The sequence below is a fragment of the Euprymna scolopes genome, chromosome 45 (assembly GCF_053919585.1).
Source record: "Euprymna scolopes isolate OS-2025 chromosome 45, ASM5391958v1, whole genome shotgun sequence".
Lineage (NCBI taxonomy): Eukaryota > Metazoa > Mollusca > Cephalopoda > Sepiida > Sepiolidae > Euprymna > Euprymna scolopes.
The window spans coordinates 36,425,617-36,449,547 of NC_136526.1; the positions used below are offsets into that span (position 1 = coordinate 36,425,617).

The window sequence follows — 23,931 nt, forward strand, 5'->3', positions numbered from 1 at the left end:
GTATCTACAAAGTTGTAGATAGCCTATGATGCCCCTTTTTTTTTCATCCAATCGAATTACGAAGGAAATAAATTTCAAAATAATTTTTTCGACAGCTTTTGTTGGAGCCGGTTTGAACCAGTCGCAATCAAAACCAGCCAGCACACAGTAACAACAAGATAGACTCTGTCGCGGACCGACATTAAACAACCAACATCATTTTTGCCTCAGTCAGAGAAAGATTTCTCTCCTGCTAGCGACCATACAACATTATTTCTTTCTTTGGTTAAATAAAAGCCATATATTGAACTTTTAAAATCGTCTTTACCTTAATGCTGTTTCTGACAGCTTTTTTATTTTTATTTTCTTTTGGGGGTTCGGAAACATTTACCTATGCTCACATCATGACTGTGATACCAGGCATCGGTGAATGTCGACCAAGCTTCTTTTTTTTTTTTTTCTTTTTTTTTTACAAGGTGGTCACCACTTATCAAGGCCCGGAAGCCATTGGCTTCAATGCTCACCATTTTATATTGAGTTATCTTCTTAAATTTCATGCAGAACAGTAGACTTATGATGTATTGTCATCTGTTCTCCGCAATAATTTTTATGTGGACAATAGGGTCACATCCAGTAACGATTTTAATTCTCTTAATTCAATTTATCAAACAGCGTGTAATAGATTAAAGGAGGTCAGTCATACAAGTCTGTTAAAACTTGCAGGATATTGGATTGTGTAGTGGACTTTCGGTCAGCGTTCAAGTTGTGGATAACTTGGCAAAGACTAAAGTTACCTCTCATGAAAGAGGAGAACTATATATGGCACATTGGGAGATTCCATTGTGCGCACATGGGCCAGTCTATTCTTTGGATTATGATTGGCTGAATCACCTGATTGGATATGCTTGTACATAAATACAAGCCCTCAGTCCAGCTCAATCTGGTGTCAGTCTTGTGCATAAGCCGAGTCTTTATCGTCACGTTGGTTTGTTATTTTTTCCTGCGATTGTTTCACATATTGTTATTATTATTGTTATTGCCGTGTTAAATTTGTTTTATTTGTTAAAGTTGTTATTGCTGTTATCTTCCTGCTGTTATTTTTGAACGGGACTTTTACCCTATTTTTTTAATTTTTTTTTCCCCCCTCTCTAACCCGTCGGCCATGGCGTCCGCCAGCAATGTGCCGTCGGAAGAGGACAAAAGTGGTGAACAAAAGAATGGGTGGGCGAAACCACCCAAAGTTAAAATTGACGTTCAACAACTTTTTAACGGAAGCAAGGAAATGTCTGCAATATGTTACAGACACAGGAGTTACTTTGGAAGCACCACGGCTACAGGAATTTGCCAATAAAACGATTTCACTTTTTGTGATTGATCACAAGACCAAAAAATTGATCAGGTCAACTAAGGAAACGGTAACCAAATTACTGGCAATGGCAGGAATGCGTGCGGATCGTGTAACGAAATGCAGAGGCTACAATACCTGGGCCGCCCTGTTTAAAACAGAGGAAGAATGCGTCGCACTAACCAAAAAGGAAATCATTACACAAGACTACATATTAAGAATGGAGTACCTAGGACAGAGGAGAACGACTGTTTCCATTTTCGAAGTTCCAGGGGCGGTCCCAGGTGAATATCTAGCTGCCTACCTCCTGAAATTCGGTGATATCACTGGTATAGAGGTGGACCAGTACAACGGAGTCTGGTCCTTCGACATCCTATTAAATAAAGAAGCTTTCCTCGAAATACCCTACTTCCTGGAAGCGGGAGCTGAAAAACTCCCCATTGTGGTCACAGGGAGGAGGCCGACCTGCTGGATTTGTAGTGAAGTAGGTCACTTAACTTACACCTGTCCGAAAAAGATAAAAACCAATGTGACAAACACAACAAACCCTAAAGAGGTGGTTGTTGGGCACCTCGAACCTGAGGCTAGAACGCCAAATACAAGCAAAACAATTGAAGTGATTAAAGAAATCACAACAGAAGAATTCGAGGAAAAATTCAACTCCGAGATGGAATCGCCCAAAAAGAGAGAATGGACACTGGTACCGTTTACTAAATTGCCTCGTAAAACGTACGCGGATAAACTGACCAAAGAGCAGATATTAGACATTAGGACCAGTAAAGACCCGGGGGGCAACAAGTTTAAGGCCCTGCTAAAACTAAAGGACTCGCTTGATGAAAAGCGCAAGCAAAGCGAGAAGAAAAAAGAAAAAGAAAAAGAAAAAAAGATATTAGATTTCCCCGAATCTCTCTTCCCCGAAAAGCCTGCCCCTCCTCCAAAAGAGAAAAGATCACCCCGTAAAGCGCCACCCCTCTCTCCCGCAAACGTACCAAAAAGAGACCCAAAGTTGACAACCCTTGTCTCCCCATCCAAAAAGACCCCTAAACCATCCCCTAAACCGTCTCCATTCTGCTCCCCAAACAATACACCCAAAAACGCCCCCCCCCCGCTTCCCCTATGAAAATTGACATGCCCCCTCCTCCATCACCTCGCCCTTCTACTTCTGAAAAGAAAAGACAAAGAAGTCCCTCCCTGGAAAAAGACCAAAAAAAGAAAAGACCCCCTTTTTTTCAGGGCAAAGACGTGTGTAAGATCACGGCTGATATATAGGCCATATCAAAAAATCATGGTAGAAAAGACTACCGAAACCTTTACGCGGTGAAGCAGATAAACAAACTGGACATTACAAACCCAGAAAATTTTCCCAATGCCAAAAGGCTTTTTAACTGTGGTTAGAAGTCGTGAAGAGGCCAAAGGAGTTTGGACTATGCTGGAGGAAGCAAACTCTGCTTTTAATATCATTCCTCCAGCAGCCTTTTTTAGCGACTCCGACATACTTAAAATGAAGAAACTATGTGTTGGACGGGTCCCCATAAAAATCCACCCTTCACTTTATAGAGCGATTAAGTTAACATTTCCTCTAGACATCGGTGGTCTGTCCCCTGATGAGGCCATCACTAATGAGATGACCTCTGGATCATTGGGGACAGCTGTCGGTGTCTTGGCACCGTCCATGTTTGTTAAGGATACTCAACCCTAGATAGATCACAATGGCTTTAAGGTTAGCTACTTTGAATGTCCGAGGGTTGAGGGACGCCTCTCGTAAACTTCGAGTTGCACGCGACCTTCAACGCCTCGGGGTGGATATATGCTGTGTACAGGAAACGCACTTCATTCCCAATGATTATCAGGGTGTACTGCTTTGGGACTTTCAGCTCTATTCAGCACATTTTGATTCCCACTCGAGGGGTGTTTCCTGGCTAGTTAGACGCGCTCTTGATGCTTCGTGTGACCCAGTCTATGCTGATCCAGAAGGAAGAGTGCACGTGCTGGATGTTACCGTAAAGGATGTGGCATTTCGATTTATTGGGGTTTATGCTCCCAATAGCCATAGCGAGAGTGTTTCCTTTTTCCGGGGGATCGAGCCCTTCATGAATTCGTCTCGGCGGATAGTTTTAGCGGGAGACTGGAACGCGGTCCTGGATCTCGATTTAGATCGCGGGGGTAATACTTCAAGGGCTACTAACCAGAACCGGGATGCTAAGGCATTTCGAGACTTTATCGACAAGTTTGATCTTGTTGATAAATTTCGAAACGAAAAGCCCGGGGATGTAGTTTGGACTTGGACAGCTAGACGCGGCTCCGATCCGGTGCAACTTTCGAGTTACATCAATCGGTTCTTAGTTAGGAGAGTCGACTTAGGGCTTTTAGACTGTCCAAGTTTTCATAACATAGTTTATTTGGACCATAGGTTAGTCCGGATTCGGGTAAACTTAGATAGCGTTAAACCTAGGATGGCTAGTTACTGGAAGTTCAACACGTCGTCGTTTGACGTGAAGGGCTTCCGGGAACAGCTTTTACTAACAATACAGAGGGAATTGACGGGAGTCATTATCGGGAATAAGTGGTGGGGAAAACTTAAACAAGTAATTATGTCTTTCGCTGCTGATTTTAGTCATCGACTCAATCTTAGTTCTAGAGCAGCGAAAGCGGCACTAGATGATAGATTAAAAAGGGCGGTGGAGGAGGGGGATAGTTATACTTTAATTAAGGCTGAACTGGACTCCCTGGATAACAGGAAGGACCAGGGTCTAGTAGTTAGGGCTAGGTTAAAAAGAGTGCCGAACGAGGCAACAAACATGGCTGCGTCAATGCGTGCGGAGGAGCGTCGACGTGCGACTGATCGACACATCGCCAGTGTCACATTGCTGGACGGACGAACCGTAACATCAAATGATGGAATCCTGGAGGGTTTTCGAGCTCATTTGCAGGAGCTTTTTACCATGGAGCCCGGTCTGGAGATTGAACAGTTTGACACGTATTTAGCTGACTTTTCTCGCCTTGAAGCGACCGAAGCAGCTACGTGTGAAGGTAGCATAAAAGAGGAAGAAGTTCTTGAGGCTCTGAAACAAGTCGGGCTGGACAGGACCCCTGGGATTGATGGTCTGCCTTACGAGGTGTACTTGAGGCTGTCGCCCATTTTTATTCCTTTGCTGGCCACACTCTTCAACTCCTGGTTTAGGAACGGGTGCATACCTCAGTACTTTACCAGGGGGATCATTAAATTGCTTCGCAAAGATAAAAATGGAGGGGATGGGATTAGCAATTTCCGGCCCTTAACGATGTTAAACACAGAGTTAAAGATTTTGGCCAAGATCTTAGCAAATCGTCTGCAGGTTGTTTTACATCGTCTCATAAGTCCCGAACAGACGTGTTCTGTTAAGGGCCGGACGATTCAAGATAATTTGCACGTGATATGCTTGATCATAGAGAAAGTCGACACAGAAGCCGCACTGATCAATTTAGATCAGTCCAAAGCATTCGATAGGGTGGACCATCGTTACCTAGGGGCTGTTCTTTGCTCGGCTGGGTTTGGACCCCAGTTTCGCTCATGGATTCGCCTCTTGTATGCTAACCCCGGTGCTATGGTGGAGGTGAATGGGGTGAGATCGAAGCCCTTCAGGTTAATAAGATCTATCCGTCAAGGTTGTCCGTTATCACCCATGCTGTATGTCATCGCGCTTGAGCCCTTTTTGCGCCAGCTTAGGGTGAATCCGGTCCTTCGCGGGATTACTTTGCCAGGTGGTTCTACCCTAGTAAAGTATACCGCCTATGCCGACGACGTGACTGTGCTTATAACGAGCAATGCCGAGATTAGAGTCGTCGACATGGAAACAAGACGGTATGCGCAGGTAACAGGGGCCATAATCAACTACGTTAAGTCTATTGGCTTACGTGTTGGTGCCTGGAGGGGAACGCCCCTTCAGGGGCCCTTTGGCTGGACTGATGGGCCCTGCAAGCTACTCGGCATCTGGTTTGGCCCCGACCTCCAGCTGGAGAAAAATTGGTCGGAAGTGTTGAAAGCGGTCAAGACCACAGCTCATTTGTGGTCTTTGAGAAATCTAACTTTAAAGGGTCGGGCGGAGGTATGCAATACTCATATCTACCCCCTGATCCTATACCGTCTATCAGTGCTTCCACTTCCGGAGTCCTCATTACTTGAACTAGTGCGTGCTCTTTTCGCGTTCTTATGGTGCGGAAAGCAAGCCATAGTTGCTCGGGAGATCTGTTGCCTGCATCCGTCTGAAGGCGGTCTGGGTATGCCTAATATCAAAATACGTAGACACACTCTAAGGCTGATATACCTGGACCGAATGTGTACACCTGACTTAGGGAACGGTGTCTTCTGGATGGAAGACACTAAGAAAGCCTTTCCGGCTTTGTAGAGTGTGCATTCGGCTGAGGGGGAGGCACGCAGGAGGCCCCGAAACGAATGCCATTTCTATTACGAGTCTCGACAGGCGTTGAGGTTCCTTCAACGGGTGAATGAAAGCCTCTCTGACACCCGGCTGTTTTCTCGGAAAGCGCTATATAGGGTTTTAGTGAGGGGATCTGTCCGAGACGAAAAGATTGAGGAGTTCGGTTTCACGAATGAGGAGCGTCGCTCGATATGGCCTTGGGCGCCCGGGATGAGCTGTTTCGATAACTACGAGGCATCGCTCACCTGGCTGGTAATCCGAGATGCCCTCTGGGTTCACAAAAAACTTTTCATAGCGGGTTTTACAATGACACCTAGTTGTGTCTGATGCGGAGATTGGGAGGAAGACCTAAGCCATGCTTTCTTCCACTGCGCTATCGTTCGACCGTTATGTGAGTTAGTTGAGAGCTTCACGGTTCGCATACTAAACGGGCGTTTTTTTTTTGTACTGGATGCGGTTTCCCTGTGCTGCAATTGGGCGCCGAGTATGAAGAAAGAGGAACGTTATGTTTTTCTGTGTTTGCTAGCTGTTATGAGAGGCGTGATTTGGTCGACACGACAGAAGGAGGTTTACGGAGATGAGACCTTCACTGCTCCCCAGCTTGTTCTCATTTTCAAGCATCGGTTGAAAATGCGAATTAAGCTGGAGAAGGTGAAACTCACTCCTGTGAATTTCAACGAAAGGTGGGTGAAAGCTTCGCGACTGTGTAGAGTGACTGGAGCTGGCCTTGAATTCGTTTCTGATTTGATTTAGGTCAAAAAGGATTTTGGGTGTCCTGAACTAACAAGACATCAGTATCGGACCGATTAGTTTAGTATAGGTTAGTTAGGCTTTATTGTTTGATTTTTTAGCTTAGCTAGAGTATGTATGTGTTCATCGTCCCAGTCCCTCTTTTCGTTTGCCCTTGTCCCCCCCCTTTTTTTTTTTTTTTTTTTCTCCCCACCTTAGGTTCGATAATCCCCATTCCCGACCCCAATTAGGTGACGGATGGACTGCTTTGTCAGTGATGCAGGTCGTTTTTGTGGTGTTTATTCAATAAAGTCAGTTTTCGTGTGGACTTGCGTCTTTTCGACTGACAAAGCTTTCTATATGCCACAATTAGTAGTGGGGGGCTCTTTTACTAACTACTATTTTTTCATTGTAAATATTTCATTCTTTTTTGTATATAAAATTTTTAGTCCCCCCCCCCCACATCATGTATATATCATTTTTCGGGTTATAATTAGGATTCCCATAGAGTGATTCTGGTATTCTGGTGAAAGAGTCTAGTTAAGTTAACTTTATGTTAGATAGGTCCACATTACCCCCCCTATTTTTGGCCTTGTGTCACATTTTGTATATATATTTATGCAAATAAATATTGTCTTGTGCATAAGCTGGACCCTTGGTAAGTGTTGCTGCTATTATTATTATTATTGTTGTTGTTGTTGTTGTTGTTGTTGTTGTGTGTTATTGACTACTACAGTTCTTTTGATTATTCTACACAGGAGAGGATGGGTCCAGTCCCCTTTTCCTACATTTAGGAAGGTGCTGGGAGATTACAGAATAGAACTATAAAATTGTTGCCCTAGAAAAGATTCCGATTTCTTTTGATGAAAACCGGTTTTCTTTTTCTTTTTTTTTTTTTTTTTTTTTTTTTTTTTGTTTTTGTTACAGGCCATCTACTAGTTGACCAGTTGTGTACAAATTCCAAGAGTAATGGTGTCTGAAAATGACACACTGTTCAGTGAGTGAGATTGGAAATGTGCTGCTATACAACTCGTGCTCTCAACAGATCCAAGTTATGACAACAGGACCATTGCCAGCACCCTCAAAATGCAAATCCAGACGGTTCAATGCTTGAGGCCACAGTTCAACTCATCAGACGACCCTTTAGAGGTGGTAGAGTGGAAGCCCAAGGCAATCTTTACACACTTTCAGATATACTACTTGCCTCCCCCTGTTTTTGGTTGTTACTTTTGGTAAGGATAGTAACCAACCTTCTGCCAACTGGTTGTTGGATACTGACAGTGGCCAGACTTATATGTCAGGTAATGTGTAAGAATCCCTTGGTCCCTTAGCTTCCATTAGACTGGATTGCGAACTCAAACTAACTACCATACAAGGAGACTTTGATAGGTGCTCTAGAGAGGTAGAATTGGAGGTTACTGTTGGATCTCATGGTCCACATTCTCTTCCTGTACTAGTATAGAAAGATCTGGATAGATCAGTATACACTTAGGAGTTGGATACTGTTACATTCAAACATGTAACAATTCAAAAAAAGTATGAAATATGGTTTTAGAAAATGATATTTCCTTTATTTGCAGCAATAACAAAACAAACGAAAAGGTTTGTTCACAAATTTTTACAACAATAACAAAACAAACGAAAAGGTTTGTTCACAAATTTTTACAACAATAACAAAACAAACAAAAAGGTTTGTTCACAAATTTTTACAACAATAACAAAACAAACGAAAAGGTTTGTTCACAAATTTTTACAACAATAACAAAACAAACGAAAAGGTTTGTTCACAAATTTTTACAACAATAACAAAACAAACGAAAAGGGACGGTTAACAAAAGATACAGTTGGTTAGAATTACTACTATCGATACAAAAAGAAATGACGGCTTGGTGAAACTCGGATCAAAAACCAGGACGAAGAAGAAGCGGAGGGTAGGAGGGGGAAGGAAGGTATTCATTTCTTTTTGTATTGCTAGTAGTAATTCTAACCAACTGTACCTTTTGTTAACCGACCCTTTTCGTTTGTTTTGTTATTGTTGTAAAAATTTGTGAACAAACCTTTTCGTTTATTTTTGTTATTTGTTGAAAATAAAGAAAATATCATTTTCCTAAAATCATATTTCATATCTTTCATATTTTCTTTTTGAATTGTTACATCTTTACATGTAACAATACTCTTTTAGATGGGTTCCAACGTCATAATTGTCCCCTAGCAGATAGAGTTGAGAGAGGCACAAGTTTTATTCTGATTCATGGAATAATTGGATTGGATTTTATTGAACGCTTGGCCATTCTCCAACTGGTTCCTTATTTGTACGGACAATATTTTACTACTCCAACAGAACTGGATCCCTTTGATGAGGTGAAGCATTTTCTTGACTTGGGCGATTCTCTGAATGAGAACTGTTGCAGACCAGGATATAAAATACCCTAACTCGCTACAAGAAAAAATAATGAAACGAATTGAATGAAGAAAACAAAGAACTCAAATGTCGGAATAAAATAAACATGTCGTTTATTTTCTGTTGAGAAATGAAAGTCTTCGGTGTACACGTGTTCATTCAGCCGTTGACGACTACACGCGTGGAAGGAAAGGGAATGCAATAGAGAAACGCGAAGTGGCAAGCCGTCTGTAGAAAGAAAGGGTTAAACTTAGTAGAGCGTCGCGCACATGTCTGTGTCGATGGGCAAAGACGAAAGGGGAGATACAGTAAGAAAGTCAATCCAGTTCATGGAGAGAGAAAGCGTATAAAGTGTGCTTGCGCTTGCCCCACATTACAGTAGCAGGGAAAGTGACGTTAGAACACGCGGTCGGTTCGTCGACTAAGCAGCTCGAACGCTGATCCAGACGAAAAAAAGGGAAGTTGACAGGTTTTGTTGACTTTTATACTGGAGTTAGTGTTTGGGTGCGTATGTCTGGTTTTCACTTTAAAGGAAGTGACGTCACTGCTCGGGTGTGTGTATGCGCATGAATGTGAGTGTGTGTATGAGGCTGTGTATATGCGTGAGTGTGTGTGTGCATATGTGCGTGCGTACATGTGGGTGTGTATATGTAAGGGAAAACATATTCGAACAAAACGCAGAGAGCCTTGCCTTCAATTCAGTTCTAGCATCAACTGCTGAAGTCAACCCCTCTCACCTGTGTTTCGTACTAGAGTCGCAGAGCACATATGAGGATCTACTTAGCGATTTTTTCCCGAACAGTGACATGAAAGAGAAAATGTTCGGAGTGAAGTCACTGGAATAAGAGAACAAGAAGTAACCAACTATGACGAAGAGAAGATTGCGCTCCTCCAACAATTCATCCTGTTTAAAGAGAAGTTGCCCTGGGGGGGGGGATGACAAAATATTGTGTGTACCTTCATACCATGCTATGGCCTTGCGCATATTAGAACATGTACCGCAAAACCTAGAGAAAACACAGCTTTACCAGGAATATCTGCAGGTTTTTCAGCAGCAGGAGCGAGAGCGTATAATAAAGGAGATTTTTGTGTCTCCGCAGAGATTTAAGGAATTCATTTGGATTCCTCGTAGACCTATCTTGAAATCGGATCCTACCTCGACCATGAAAGTTCAGCCAGTATTCAACTTTAGCTTCAAAGTTAAGGACTCTCCATCTTTGAATGAAACTACTTACCGGGGAGTAAATTTAACAAGTGACCTGTTGGATTTGCTGCTCACTTTCCGCTCCAATAATCATATTGTGTTGCTGGACATCAAGAAGGTTTTCTTGATCTGCCTGAAGCTGAAATCAGATAAGAACTGATTCTGTTTTTTTTTGTTTTTTTTAAGGATGGAGGACGACTATGTTGATTTAGATACAACACAATCATTTTTAGGTTCGTTTCCAGTCCTTTTATCTTGAATTATATTCTCTGGTATCATGCTGCTCGGTTTCCCATGAATAACTACAGATTTATGATGGAGAATCGCTTTTATGTAGATAATCTTATTATGTCTAGTGATAGTCAAGAGGAACTGTCTGGATTATACACACAATCTCTCTCTCTCTCTCTCTCTCTCTCTCTCTCTCACTCACTCTCTCTCAGGAGCGGTTACTTCAGGGAGGCTTTGAACTACAGTCTTGCAATTCTGACTATGTAGGAATTCCAAGCAAGATGGAAGAGCATGGTACACCGATGTAAAGAAAATAGTTTTTTTGTGAAATAACAGAAACATTTCTATGAAAGTATATTAACATGAAAAAAGAATATAGGTAGATTTCTATGAGACGTTCTGTTTATAATTGTTTATTTTTGAAAAATAAAACTTACAGCCACTGAAGTATTTGCCATACTTATAGGTAAATGTGCACTGAACAGATACTATAATACATACTATATAGTTAAATTCGAATTTTAATATATGTTTTTTAAATGAAATTGTTAGTTGAAAGTACAGAATAGGTAAAAACACTCTCAGAATAGCTTTTTAAATAGAAAATGAAAATAAAATGTAACTTTTTTTCATTTATTTTAAACAAACATTCATGAGCCATTGGGTCAAATATTTAATTTATATGTTAATAATAACGTTAATAAAACTAATTAAGACAATGCGGAAATGAACGATGTAAAAAAAAACAGAAAATATTAACAATTGTTTATTTGGATAATTTAAACGTAAAAAAATAAAACAATTCGGACACTGAAAACGTACATAGTAAAACAATACATTTTATTGTCGCGTTGATTATTTATTTGTAATGCAATTAAAAAAAAAAGATATTTTCGGGGTTATTTATTTATGTTGGTAGTGTAGAAGAAAATGTATGAATGTTTTTTTAAGAAAGGTGCCTTAAAAAATGAAGAATAATTTTTAAAAAAAAAAAGGAAGGCAGTGGGTAAATCGGAAGGTGTATCAGAATTTTTGTAGAAATTTTTGACACCCCTAACACGAAACTGTGAATAAAATATAAAAAACTCGTAATTTCTCTTTTAAAAGTGGGTTTTTCATTTTCTTTATGGATTGTACTTCCAAAATAAACTATTAAAGTTGTATAAAAAGTAATAGAAATATTTTTTTTTATTTTTTAAAAAACAGTAATGAAATTAATTGAATTTTACGAGTTAAGTATTTTTCAATTTTTAAACTTTAAAAATCTATCAAAATTGTTCTATTGAGTCTATTTTTACGATATTCTCAGGGTCACTGAAATATGCTCTTTCCAGTAAACCGAATATAATATTTTAGACAAATGTCGTTTTTAAATTTACGCCCCCCCAATTTAAAAATGTCTATTAAAAAGTAAATAATTAATTTACTCACCAAAGTTTTGTATATCACAAATTGAAGATAAAAGATCAATAAATAATGTATTCAAATTTTAAAAAAAAATGTAGTCTTTTAGAAATTTACCTGTAAAGTCCGAAGTTTAAAACCTTTTTTTTTTTAAATCACATTATTTCTTTTTTTTTTTTTTTTCTAATGAAACCTTGGTCCTTGCTTCTTTAATTGAAAAAAAAATTAGGGTTTGAATTACATTTTTCGAGTAGTTATAATCTTGGAAAAACAGGGGGTCGAATTACTCAATATTTTTCACAAAGTTTCTGACACATCTAGTAATCGGTGTTGTAAAATGATCTTATGGTTGTCAATGGGTTAAAGTAGATTTATTTGTGAGAAAATTGTGTTAAAATAACTTCAACGTAATACAGAAATGAACGATGTAAAAAAATGCAGAAAGTATTAACAATTGTTTATTTGGATAATGTAAATGCGAAAAGAAAAACAATTGGGACACTGGAAACGTACACAGTAAAACAATACATTTTATTGTCGCATTGATTACTTATTTGTAACGCAGTTTTAAAAAAAATACATATTTTCAGGGTTATTTATTTATGTTGGTAGTGTAGAAGAAAATGTATTAATGTTTTTAAGAAAGGTGTATTAAAAAAATGGAGAATAAGTTAATATTTCAGTGCGCAGGTCAAATTCTGCAAAAGTAGTTATTTGTGTTTATTTGTTTACGCTGTTATGGGTTTATGTTTATGTATGCATTTGCACACCCAAAAATTTCTAGAAAACAAGTTTTTATAGGTAGACTGTGTGTTGGTCTACCAGGCCATATTTACTATTACAAGGAACCTTCTCACACGTGTACTAGGTGTATGAGAATTTTTGTAGGAATTTTTGACACCCCTAACACGAAACTGCGAATAAAATATAAAAAACTCGTAATTTCTCTTTTAAAAGTGGGTTGTTTATTTTCTTTATGGATTATACTTCCAAAATAAACTATTAAAGTTGTTTTAAAAGTAATAGAAATATTATTTAAAAAAAAAAAAAAATAATGAATTTTACGAACTCAATATTTTTCAATTTTTAAACTTTAGAAATTTATCAAAATTTTTCTATTGATTCTATTTTTACGATATTTTCAGGGTCAATGTGAAATTTTATGCTCTTTCCAATAAACCGAATATAATATTTTAGACAAACATTTTTTTTTAATTCACGCCCCCCCATTTCAAGTGTCTATTAAAAAGTAAATAATTAATTTACTCACCAAAGTTTTATATATCACAAATTGAAGAGAAAAGGTAAATAAATAATACATTCAAATTTAAAACAAAAAAGTAGTGTTTTTTAGAAATTTACCTGTAAAGTTCGAAGTTTAAAACCTTTTTTTTTTTTAAAGCACGTTGTTTGTTTTTTTCTTTTCTTTTGTTTTAATGAAACCTTGGTCCTTGCTCCTTTAATTGAAAAGAAAAATTAGGGCTTGGATTACATTTTTCGAGTAGTTATAAGCTTAGAAAGATAGGGGGTCGAATAATTCACGCCCCCCATTTTGAAATGTCTATTAAAAAGTAAATAATTAATTTACTCACCAAAGTGTTATATATCACAAATTGAAGAGAAAAGGTTAATAAATAATATATTCAAATTTAAAACAAAAAAAAGAAGTGTTTTTTTAGAAATTTACCTGTAAAGTCCGAAGTTTAAAACCTTTTAAAAAAAAAAACACGTTTGTTTGTTTGTTTTTTTTAATGAAACCTTGGTCCTCGCTCCTTTAATTGAAAAAAAAATTAGGGCTTGAATTACATTTTTCGATGAATTATAAGCTTGGAAAGACGGGGTGGAATCATTCACTATTTTTCACGAAATTTCTGACACACCGTGTTCTTGTACGGAAAAGCTGGTAAAAATTTACAAAGATGGCACAGTAGTCCAGCCCAGCAGCAGCACTCAGCAGTAGCATCGAACTTTACCTTAAATTGTTGCGTTGTTGTTGTTGCATTTATTACTTCAATTGAAAGCTTTTTCCAAGGACCAAGATTTTGATTGAGATCGCTTTCAGTTCATTCGAAATCTGTGGTTCAACAGTTTCGAGTATTGTCTGTGTCTGGTGAGTAAATTAGTGTAACAGGACCGTTGAGATCCCAATTTCGTAGTAAAAACTATACTCCTATTTTAATGTATATTAATGAATTGAAAAAAGAAGAAATGTTTAAATGGTTAGATAAGTATATAAATATCACTAATTGTGTAAACAGGCGGAAGTAAACATTGCATTATGGGTAATAATGCTGATTCTGATGTCCGCCATGACATCTTGTCGTAATACGAAATCTTAAATCAGCCAAAGATCTTCCGGAATGCAACAAATAGGGAAACAAAAGAATTAATCAAGTCTTAAAAAGATATTTCACTGTAAAGTCTTTTGTTTAATATCAACTTGTTTATTTTTTCATTTGTATTTATTTATTTTTTTGTTCTATGGAAACATTTCAACTAGGTCTTAAAAATGTAAGTATAATTTTCAACATTGTTTTTACCGCTCATAGGTGATAGTCAAAGGAGTTTGTTTTACAATCCACAGAAGTACAAAAATGTGATAATATATATATTGGCTGAAGAGAGCTTGATAAGGATACCTTAAACGGGCCTTATTATCGGGCTTGAAACCGACGGTACCAATGATCTGTCTCAACTAACAACTTTCTGTACACAAGATACAATATATATATATATATATATATATATATATATATATATATATATATATATATATATATATATATAAAACAAATAAAGGTACTTCTACAGTTTATCGTCGATAATGAAGACGCCATTTTTTGTGCGCCTGTCATTAAAATCCGAGGGAGAAGTCAGTATTTTAAAAAGCATGAAATAAATAACAAAAAATTAAACTAGATAACCATTTTTCGGTTTCATTTAAATTAATTTGTTTTGACTCTTCAAAGGTGCTTTGATTCAAAAAAATGTTTCATTAAAATTATTTATTTGTTCGAAAAAAAAATATTTTATACAAATCCAATGTTACTTTCATTACAAATTGTTTTATTAAAATTATATTTTCGGTACTCATGTAGAGAGTGATCCGTGCTGAAATAATAATGTTATTATTTAAAAAGCCATTCTTAACATGGGGAGGGTGTTTTGTACCTATTCTGTACTTTAACCTTACAATTGAATAAAAAAAAAAAGCATATCATAAAACTTTAATTAAACATGGAAATACTCTGCATTAGCACCATATTTTCTTATGCAAACTTTTCAATAAATGTTTTTCCAATTATATTTTGATAAATTTTTATACAGTAAATGTTTTGGTTTTCAAATGGCGCGAGTCCAGTTATGAATATATCATTTTCTGTTTTTAATAAAAATGTTTGTTTTTATTTTTTTTATTTTCTGTTTTTAATGTGTGTGTGTGTGTGTGTGTGTGTGTGTGTGTGTGTGTGTGTGTCTGTGTCTGTGTGTCTGTGTGTCTGTGTGTGTGTGATGAAAAACTTTCCTGTTTTCATTAATTAAATCGAAACATTTCCAATTAAGCAATTATGGATATATGTTCTCTTTCACTTTATTTACTTTTTTTTCATAGTTCTTTCCGGAAGTAATTAATATAGGCACCGCCAAAAATGGCCGAAAAATCAAATTTTTGTTGTTTTTTAAAACGAAATTACATTTATTAAAATCCATTATCTCTGAGTAACTTTTTTTTTCCAGAAAGATAAAACCCTGAATTTTATCATATAGAAAACAGAATAATGTAAAACTTTTTCTACTATTTTTAATTAAATTTTAAATGTTAAATTTTCCCAAAAAGTTAACAATTGACATTTTTTGTCTTGCACAAAAAAACGTACATAAATATTTTAAAAAGAAGAAGGTTTTTGAAATAATTAATTTATTTATTTGTTGTCTAACTAGGATTTAGGATTATTTTTTTACGAGAATATGTAAAAATATTATAATATAAGTACCTGGATTTCAAATAATTCCACTTATTCATACAGGCAACCAGTTACTTCGCGTCGATCTAGAGTCTAGATCGACAATGTTTATGTTTGCATTTGATAAAAAGCAAACTATGGAAGACCAAACAGGCCAAAAAAACTTATTTTTCAGTGACGAAAATTTCAATGTATTATTAAGCTGAGGCTGGCCAGTACCAGATGGGTGACCATTTTTATGAGTTTGGTTTTTAATGTGTATGTGTGTGGGGGCCAGGCTCCCCAAAATGGGGGGGGGGCAATTTAAAGCAGAATAAAAAAATTATTTCAGCACGTTTGGTCCACCGTAGTCGAAAGGCCGCAAACGTTTTCAAACGGGATCGAAAAAATGATGCTATTTTTAACAGAAAGGGCACAATATTTATCGAATTTTTTTTGTATCGATTCTTCAAAGCATGCCCTGTTTAATAATGGTCGTGCATTATTCGGCTCGCTAAAAAATAATTGTTAATTTATCTATCAAAGATTTTAAAATGGCTTTTTTCGTATAAATATTTAAAAAAAAAAATTTTTGTTTTGCTTAACTTAAATTAATTATTTTACTTAACATATTCACCGAATTTCTCACTCCAAAACTCAAAAGCGGGATAATAAAACACAATCGAATTTCTGATATTCAGACGTCAAAATAAGGTATGCAAACAATGTTTTTTTTTTTAATCTATAATTCTGTCCCTTACAACAACACAATATGTTGTGTTCAGTTTCAGATGATTATTTTAAGCATATTTGTACCCCCTCAAAACAAGGGGGGTTGTAAGCAAAAATATATATATAAATATCGTTTATGAAAAATAAGTACACTGTTATAAAGTTCATTCTTCTCTTAATAATCGCTGAAAATTTCGTATTGATCGGAGAATTACCTGATTTTTGGAAGACTTTTAAAAAGAGGGTCCGTCAAAAAGTACTTACCTGCCCCCCCCCAGTTATGGCGGTGCCTAAATTAATATCTAGTTTAAAATTTTTGTTATTTATTTCTAACTTCAGGCAAAGTTTATAATACTGATTTCTCCCTCGGATTTTGATGACAAGGGCGCGAAAAAAAATGACGTTTCCATTTTTGGTGATAAACTGTAGAAGTACCCAAATAAATGTTATCAAAGGCAAGATAAGTTCCTCTTCTACATGCCTGGGAAAGTTTTTAGTGATATTAACTCGAAAACAAGCGGTATATGAGAACAAGGAAAATATTCACAAAATGACATTTAACGGTTTGATAATTATTTAAAAATGAAAAATAAAAGATAAAATACTGTTAGAAATCCACCGAATATATGTCACGGTAACATATTTATACTATAATACTTTTAAGTTAAATTCAAGTTTACAATATCTTTATATATTAAATTATCAGGTGAATATACAGAATAGTTACAAAGCACCCTCCCTTCACATGTTAAGAATTGGTTCTGTAAAGTAGCAAGGAGCAGAGAGAACACAAAGCTGATATTGAGTTAAGAATATGCCGCAGCTTTATTGCCTGAATCAATGGTGACTCGCGGAGCTAGTTTTGTTTTTATACGCACAGTTTCGCAGGAGGTTGTAGTCGTAGCTACGTACTTTGTTGTATCCGCAGCTACGTACTCCATAACATCCCCCTTTTCCCCATTGGTTTTTGGTTTGATTGAACGAAATGTGTGGTGTACTATAGTGTGTGTGTGTGTTAGAGTGTGTAGTCTCTCAATCATGCTGGGGGTTTGATCACCCGCTTAGACCTACACAGTTGTTTCTCATGTGTTGGGGGTCGTTGTAGTCCTGGGTTTGCCTGATAATCTTTGTTTCAGATGCTGTGGCGTGAAGGCATATTGTGGTATGGAGTCTACATCAGTTGGGAGAGTGGTTGGTTGGCGGATGTGGATTCTGTTTCTTCTATAACCTCTTCCGTTTACTTTGACCCCATAACTGCGAGGAGCAACTTTACTAATGATTGTGCCCAATTCCCAGTTGCTGTTAGGGATTTGTGGGTGGCATATCACCCTTATAGGCTGTCCTATGGTGAGATTGGGTAGTGGCTTGGTATGACGGTCATAATATGTTTTCGCTGTTTGTCGTTTGTTTATGAGGCTATTTTGTACCTCTGCTGGCACTTGCGATGTGTAATCTGTGGTTTTGCAGAGTAGCATGGAGCGAGTGCGCCTGGAAAAGAATCTTTGTGCTGGTGAGCTGTGCATACCAGGTGTTGTAGCATTGCGCCATTCTAGTATGGCTTTCCACATGCCCGTGCCTTCCTTTGTCGATTTCACTGCTGCTTCGGCCCGTCCGTTTGATTGATGGTGGTGAGGACTAGAAGTTATGTGTTCAATGTCCCATGATTCCAGAAATCTACGGAAATCACTGCTCGTGTAGTTGGTTGCATTGTCAGTTATCATTGCTGCTGGATGGGTTTGAGCACTTTGACAAGGAAGTTCCCACTTAGGTCTGGGAGCAGGCCGACCTCCACAAAATCAGAGTATATGTCAACCAATACCGCAAAGTATTTAAGTTCAAAACAGTCACTGGCCACACACTGCCAGGGGTGTACTGGTATTGGGTGGGTCATCAGAAGTTGTCGCTGTTGTTGAGGTTGGGTCAGTTGACAGGTTTCACACCTTTGGACTGCTTCAGTGATCTCTGCATGCAATCGTGGCCAGAACATTATGTCACGGGCTGTGTTCAGTGTATACTGAATGCCCAGGTGAGATCTGTGTGCTCTAGTGATCATCTCAGGTCTGAATTTGGTTGGAATGATAAACTGTGTGCCTCAGTATGCTAGACCATTTTCAGAACAGTTTGTCACGGTATGGCCAGTATTCTCTAATGTTTAGTGGGGTGTCGTTTTTGTCCTCAGGCCAGCCCTTTTTTGTTGTAATCTTTATTAGTGTCTGTAGTGTTGTGTCATGACTGGTCTCTTCTCGAATCTGTAAGAGGTGATGGCCTGTAACAAAGAGGCTGTTTTCCATATTGATGTTTTCCAAGTCTCTTGTGAGCTCCTTGCAGTTGGAATATGGTGCAGTTATCTTCTGTCGTGACTTCATGAGTAGGTAGTGAGGCACGAGACAGGGTATCGCTAATGTACATTTGGGGTCCTGGCTTGTATCTCATGTCTAAAGAGTATTTTTGAAGCCTTAGCCGCATCCGCTGGAGTCTCTTTGGGCTCACATGAATGGGTTTTGCAAGTATGGTCTCCAGTGGTTTATAATCGGAGAATATTTTGATTTTTTTCTTTACCGAGAATGTATTGTTCAAAACGTTCTGTGGCAAATACGATGGCAAGACACTCTTAATCTGAGCATAGTTTCACTCTGTTTTTGTGAGTGCTCGGGATGCATATACAACGGGATGTCCTTCCTGTGTTAGGACTGCCCCTAGACCGACTTCCAAGCTGTCACATTCAAGTGAGACCTCCTTATTGAGGTCATAATAATGAAGAATAGGGGCTTCAGTGATGAGCTTTTTAATCTGAATAAATGCTGTTTCGTGTTGCAGCAGCCAGTCAAAGACAGATTCCTTGTCCAGTATGCATCGCAGTGGTTTATATACTGTACTGAGTTTGGGTGCAAACTTGGCGAGGTAGTTTATGACTCCTAGTAATCGCTGAATGCCTTTGATAACCGTAGGGCATTGCATCTCTGATATTGCTTTGACTTTATCCGGATCTGGTGCCAACCCTTGTGCACTGAAAGTATGTCCCATGTAGCTAACAGAGGTTTTTTGAAGTGGAACTTATTAGGGTTACTCCTTGTTTGCGGCACCTTTCTAGAAGTGCCACAAGGGTAGCATCATGGCTTTTTTCAGCTTCTGCATCGCTATCACCAGACCCGTAGAGTATAGTATCGTCTGCCATCACTTGTATGTTATGGAGTCCTTCGAAACAACAGTCAAGTCGTCGCTGCCATTCTTTGGGGGTTGAGCTGATTCCAAATGGCATTCGAAGCCACCGTATCCTGCCAAAGAGGGTCCAGCATGTCGTTAAATATGAGGATGGCTCGTCTAGAACGACCTGAAGGAAGCCGTCTTTGGCATCTACAACTGAGAATAGTCTGGCGTTCTTCATTTTCGTTGCGATTTCCTCGACTGTTGGGGTTAGGTAATGGTTGCGCCTGATCGCCTTATTCAGGTGATATGGATCAATGCATATTCACATTTTATTAGGTTTCTGTATGACAACTAGGTTGTTGATCCATGAAGTTGGCTCAGTGACCCAGGCTATTATTCCTTCATTGACCATTTCGTCAAGTTTTCTTTTTAACTTCGCTTTAAGTGGCAGAAGGACTCGGCGAGGACTATTTTGCATAGGCTTGATGTTTGGGTCAATTTCAAGTTTATATTCAGCTGGTAGCCTTTCCAGTCCAGAGAAAATGTCGCTGCAGTTGCTGAGGATTTCTTCTTTTGTCATTGGTTTTGCCTCCTTTACTTTGCTCAGCTGTCGCACACATTCTGTGTTAAAAGCTATGAGCTTCAGTGCAGAGCTAGCCCGTCCAGAAAGTAATGATGGTGAGTTGCTGTCCACGATTTGGAAGGTGACCTTTTTTTTTTATTCTCTTCACTTCACAGTGGAGTGTTATTGAGCCTAAAGGTTGAAGTATAGAGTTGTCATACAGCTTCAACTTTGTGAGAGACGGTCGTAGCGGTGCCTTAGTAAGGCATTTGTAGTTTCCCATGTTAATTTGAAAAGCGCCCAGTTTTCTCACAAATCGCCACCCATTTCCATTTTTGCTGGTGGCGGAATTGCATATGCCATGTTTATTGATGAATAGGCTTTGTCAAAATTCCAAGCTTGTTTAAATCCACGTGGTTCGATAGATGTCTCTTTTATACAGAGACGAGGATGTATGTAAGACTAGAGTTTAGAGTATTATACTGCGTGGGTTTTGCCGATCATGTGTTGGAAGTGTTCACTGAGTGTATATGGGTTATTTCGAAGAGAGAAATCCTGCTGACACCATGTTAAGTAGCAAGAAGCAGAGAGAACACAAAGCCAATACTTAGTTAAGAATATGCCGCAGCTTTATTGCCTGAATCAATGGTGGCTCGCGAAGCTAGTCGTGTTTTCATACGCACAGTTTCGCAGGAGGTTGTAGTCGCAGTTACATACTTTGTTGTAGCCGCAGCTACGTACTCCATAGCAGGTTCCTAAATAATAAAGTTATTTCAGCATGGTAACTTCTCTTCTTAAAGACCATCATTTTTTCTTTCATTGTAATTTACCTTTCATTAAACTAACTCTAACCTAGCCCCCTAACCATAAATCTACCCCTTTTTTTTTCATTACACTCAGCAATTTTCGATTTTCTTTTGGGCGTTATTTGTGAAATGTTTTAAGTGAAAACAAAAATAGCAACTATTGAAAAGCATTAGGGAAAACATCGGATAATAAAGGTTTTAATATCGTATAAACTACTTGTTGCCAGCAATTTTAAATGTGATATTCACCCAAAACAAACCTGAATACCTGTAAAAAAAACAACTTTTGAACGGTGATTATTTACTTGGTACACAATGACATTTGGCCCGGTTTTTTTAAATGACAAATAAAAAATTGGTTAAAAATACTGATTATTTTTATTGAAGTATTTTTAAATGACAAATAAAAAATTGGTTAAAAATACTGATTATTTTTATTGAAGTATTTTTAAATGACAAATAAAAAATTGGTTAAAAATACTGATTATTTTTATTGAAGTATTTTCTGATACTGATGTCCACTATGCATGTACATCAAATCGTGATAGGGACTCTTGTTCTAAAATGTCATAATTGTTTTATTAGTTTTCGATTATTTCTTGTGTTTACAGGATGAACATGAAAAAAAAAATAGGTCCTTGTTAAGATAGTGGACACATCGATTTTTTTTTTATAAATATGTCGTTTTAAGTAAAACAATATTACATACTTAATCATCCTGTCGAAAATAGTAATATATAAAAAAAATTACGAAAATTCATTGAGTTGAAAAACTTGTGTTTTAGTAAAAAAAAAAAGTCTCGCTGTAGAATACAGATGGTTAAAAATATTATGGTGTAATCTAAATTTTGCGTTTCTGTATATGAACTACTTTCGAATCTCTAAGAAAAATGCAATTTTACCCAATTTTCCGTAAAAAATTACTTTTAATTATAAATAACTTTCTACTCAATGAATTTTCGTAATTTTTGGATATATTACTATTTTCGACATGATAGTTAAGTACGTAATATTGTCTTTGCTTAGCACAACATATTTTTTTTTAAATCGATCTGTCGGCTGCCGACAGATCGATTTAAAAAAAAAAAATTCTTTCTTGTTGGCTGTCCTTAACTCTTTTTTTTTTTTTGCGTTTCTTTTTCCAGTGCATTTTTGCGGCAATCTTGATGCATTTGTTCCGTCCAAAATGAGAAACCAGACTGACTTGCATGCAAGAGAAAAGATATCTTCCTCTCTTTTTTTTCACGCTCTCCCTCTTTCTTTCTTTCCACGTTCTCTTTAACACAAACCTGAATGACCTATTTAAGGTGCTATCGTTGACCTCAGTTATAGAGTTTTGACCTCTTTTTGTACTAACCAACCTTCACAGCAAAATCAAAATTTTCAACATGCTGGCAAACCCAGGATAAATTATATATCAGTAGTTTTTTTTGTTTTTTTTTACAAAGAAATCGCCACTTATCAAGGCCCAGAGGCCACTCGAGGATAAGGGCTAACGGGTATACAGCGGTCAAAAGTACAATATCATAGTAATCGTTAGAAGCGTAAATTTGGTAAATTGGATTACTTAAGGGGAACAGCTCATGAAGAACTTGTTTACATTGGACTTGAAGATGGCCATATTGTAGTCAGCTGGAAAGCAGGTAAACAGAAAAAAGTTCCACAGGTGTGCAGTTCTTAGAAAGAAGCTTTCTTCATGGAATCTACGTTTAGGTTTAGGCACAGATAAAGAGTGATGGAAATTATTGATGGTGGTTACAATTAAACAAGTGTCTCTCGTGAATGTTTGGCGAGGGGGGAACCATAGATTGGACTTCAGATGAGCACTTGCCGTGAAAATAACGATAAAACAGAGACAGGCTCGCAACGTCTCTTCTGTGAGAAAGAGGTTGCAGGGAAGAGAAAAAGGCACCCCCCACTAGGCTACGAAGTCAATTTTGAACTCTGTCAAGGCAGGATAAGCTGCTTCTAACAGCTCCTGCCCTTGGGAGCAATAATCCATCCTCGGACGTACCTAGCTCTTGTATAGCAGGTAGATATCTACTGGATCGATAGAAGAATCCCATCATTTTTCCAGCGATTAGTTACAATTTTTTTTACCAATATTTCTTTACTAGACTTTAATTTTTAAATAATTAACACATTTAAGGAAAAGCTCTACTTCTTTTTTTTTAAAGAGACTTAGGACAGTTTACTCAGCTAATGATTGTGAAATAAAATATGAATTTGTTGATATTATGATATTTTTTTTTTGTAAACTGCTTTGACGATTTCCGGGACTAATTTTATTCAGCTCTTGTCGAGACCACTGTTCAGGTATAGTATTCATGTATTTATTTTTTTTTTCTTATTAAAATTCCTAATAATTATGATTGTGTAGCAAAGGTAATGAAAGATATGACTTACACAAGTGGCAGCACCTCTGTCTATCCTGTCTGGTGACAGAATCAGGGAAGGATACATCAATAATCTGCTATAGAATTTAATGTGAAACTTTGGTAAAATTTTGTTGAAAATTATTTTCTTTTTTTGTACGAACTATCTACTGTGGTAATTTTATTAATTCTTTGAAAATACAGCTTGGAGAACAGTGAATGTGGTGCAGGTCCTGTCTATTTATTGCCGTTCTGTCCTTCCATACTTCAATTTAATTCTTAGTAATAAAAACTAACTTTTTATAATTATTTTTTGTGAGATTTCAGGCAAGGGAAATATTAAAATATCATGGTTTAAAATTTTGAAATATTGTTTAGCAATTTGGGAGTGAAATAATTGAATAAACATTGCATAATTCTATGATAACATTGTTAGTTCGAGTAAATTAATTTTTCTTCAAATTATACTGATTTCTTTAACATGAACTTCATGTGCTTTTTCGTAATATATAAGTAATATTATTTTGTAATATATAATATTTTTTTGTAATATATAAGTAATATTTTTTGTAATATATAAGTAATATTATTTTGTAATATATAAATAATATTTTTTCGTAATATATAAGTAATATTTTTTCGTAATATATAAGTAAT

General features: G+C 37.1%; 1 long non-coding RNA gene across 1 annotated transcript; it reads left to right on the top strand.

Moving 5' to 3' along the window:
* Positions 1-13,806: 13,806 nt before the first annotated feature.
* On the top strand, positions 13,807-23,132 carry LOC145269441 (uncharacterized). The gene is made up of 2 exons (XR_013865056.1): positions 13,807-14,222; positions 22,045-23,132. It is a non-coding gene; the product is annotated as an uncharacterized LOC145269441 (long non-coding RNA).
* The last annotated feature ends 799 nt before the right edge of the window (positions 23,133-23,931 follow it).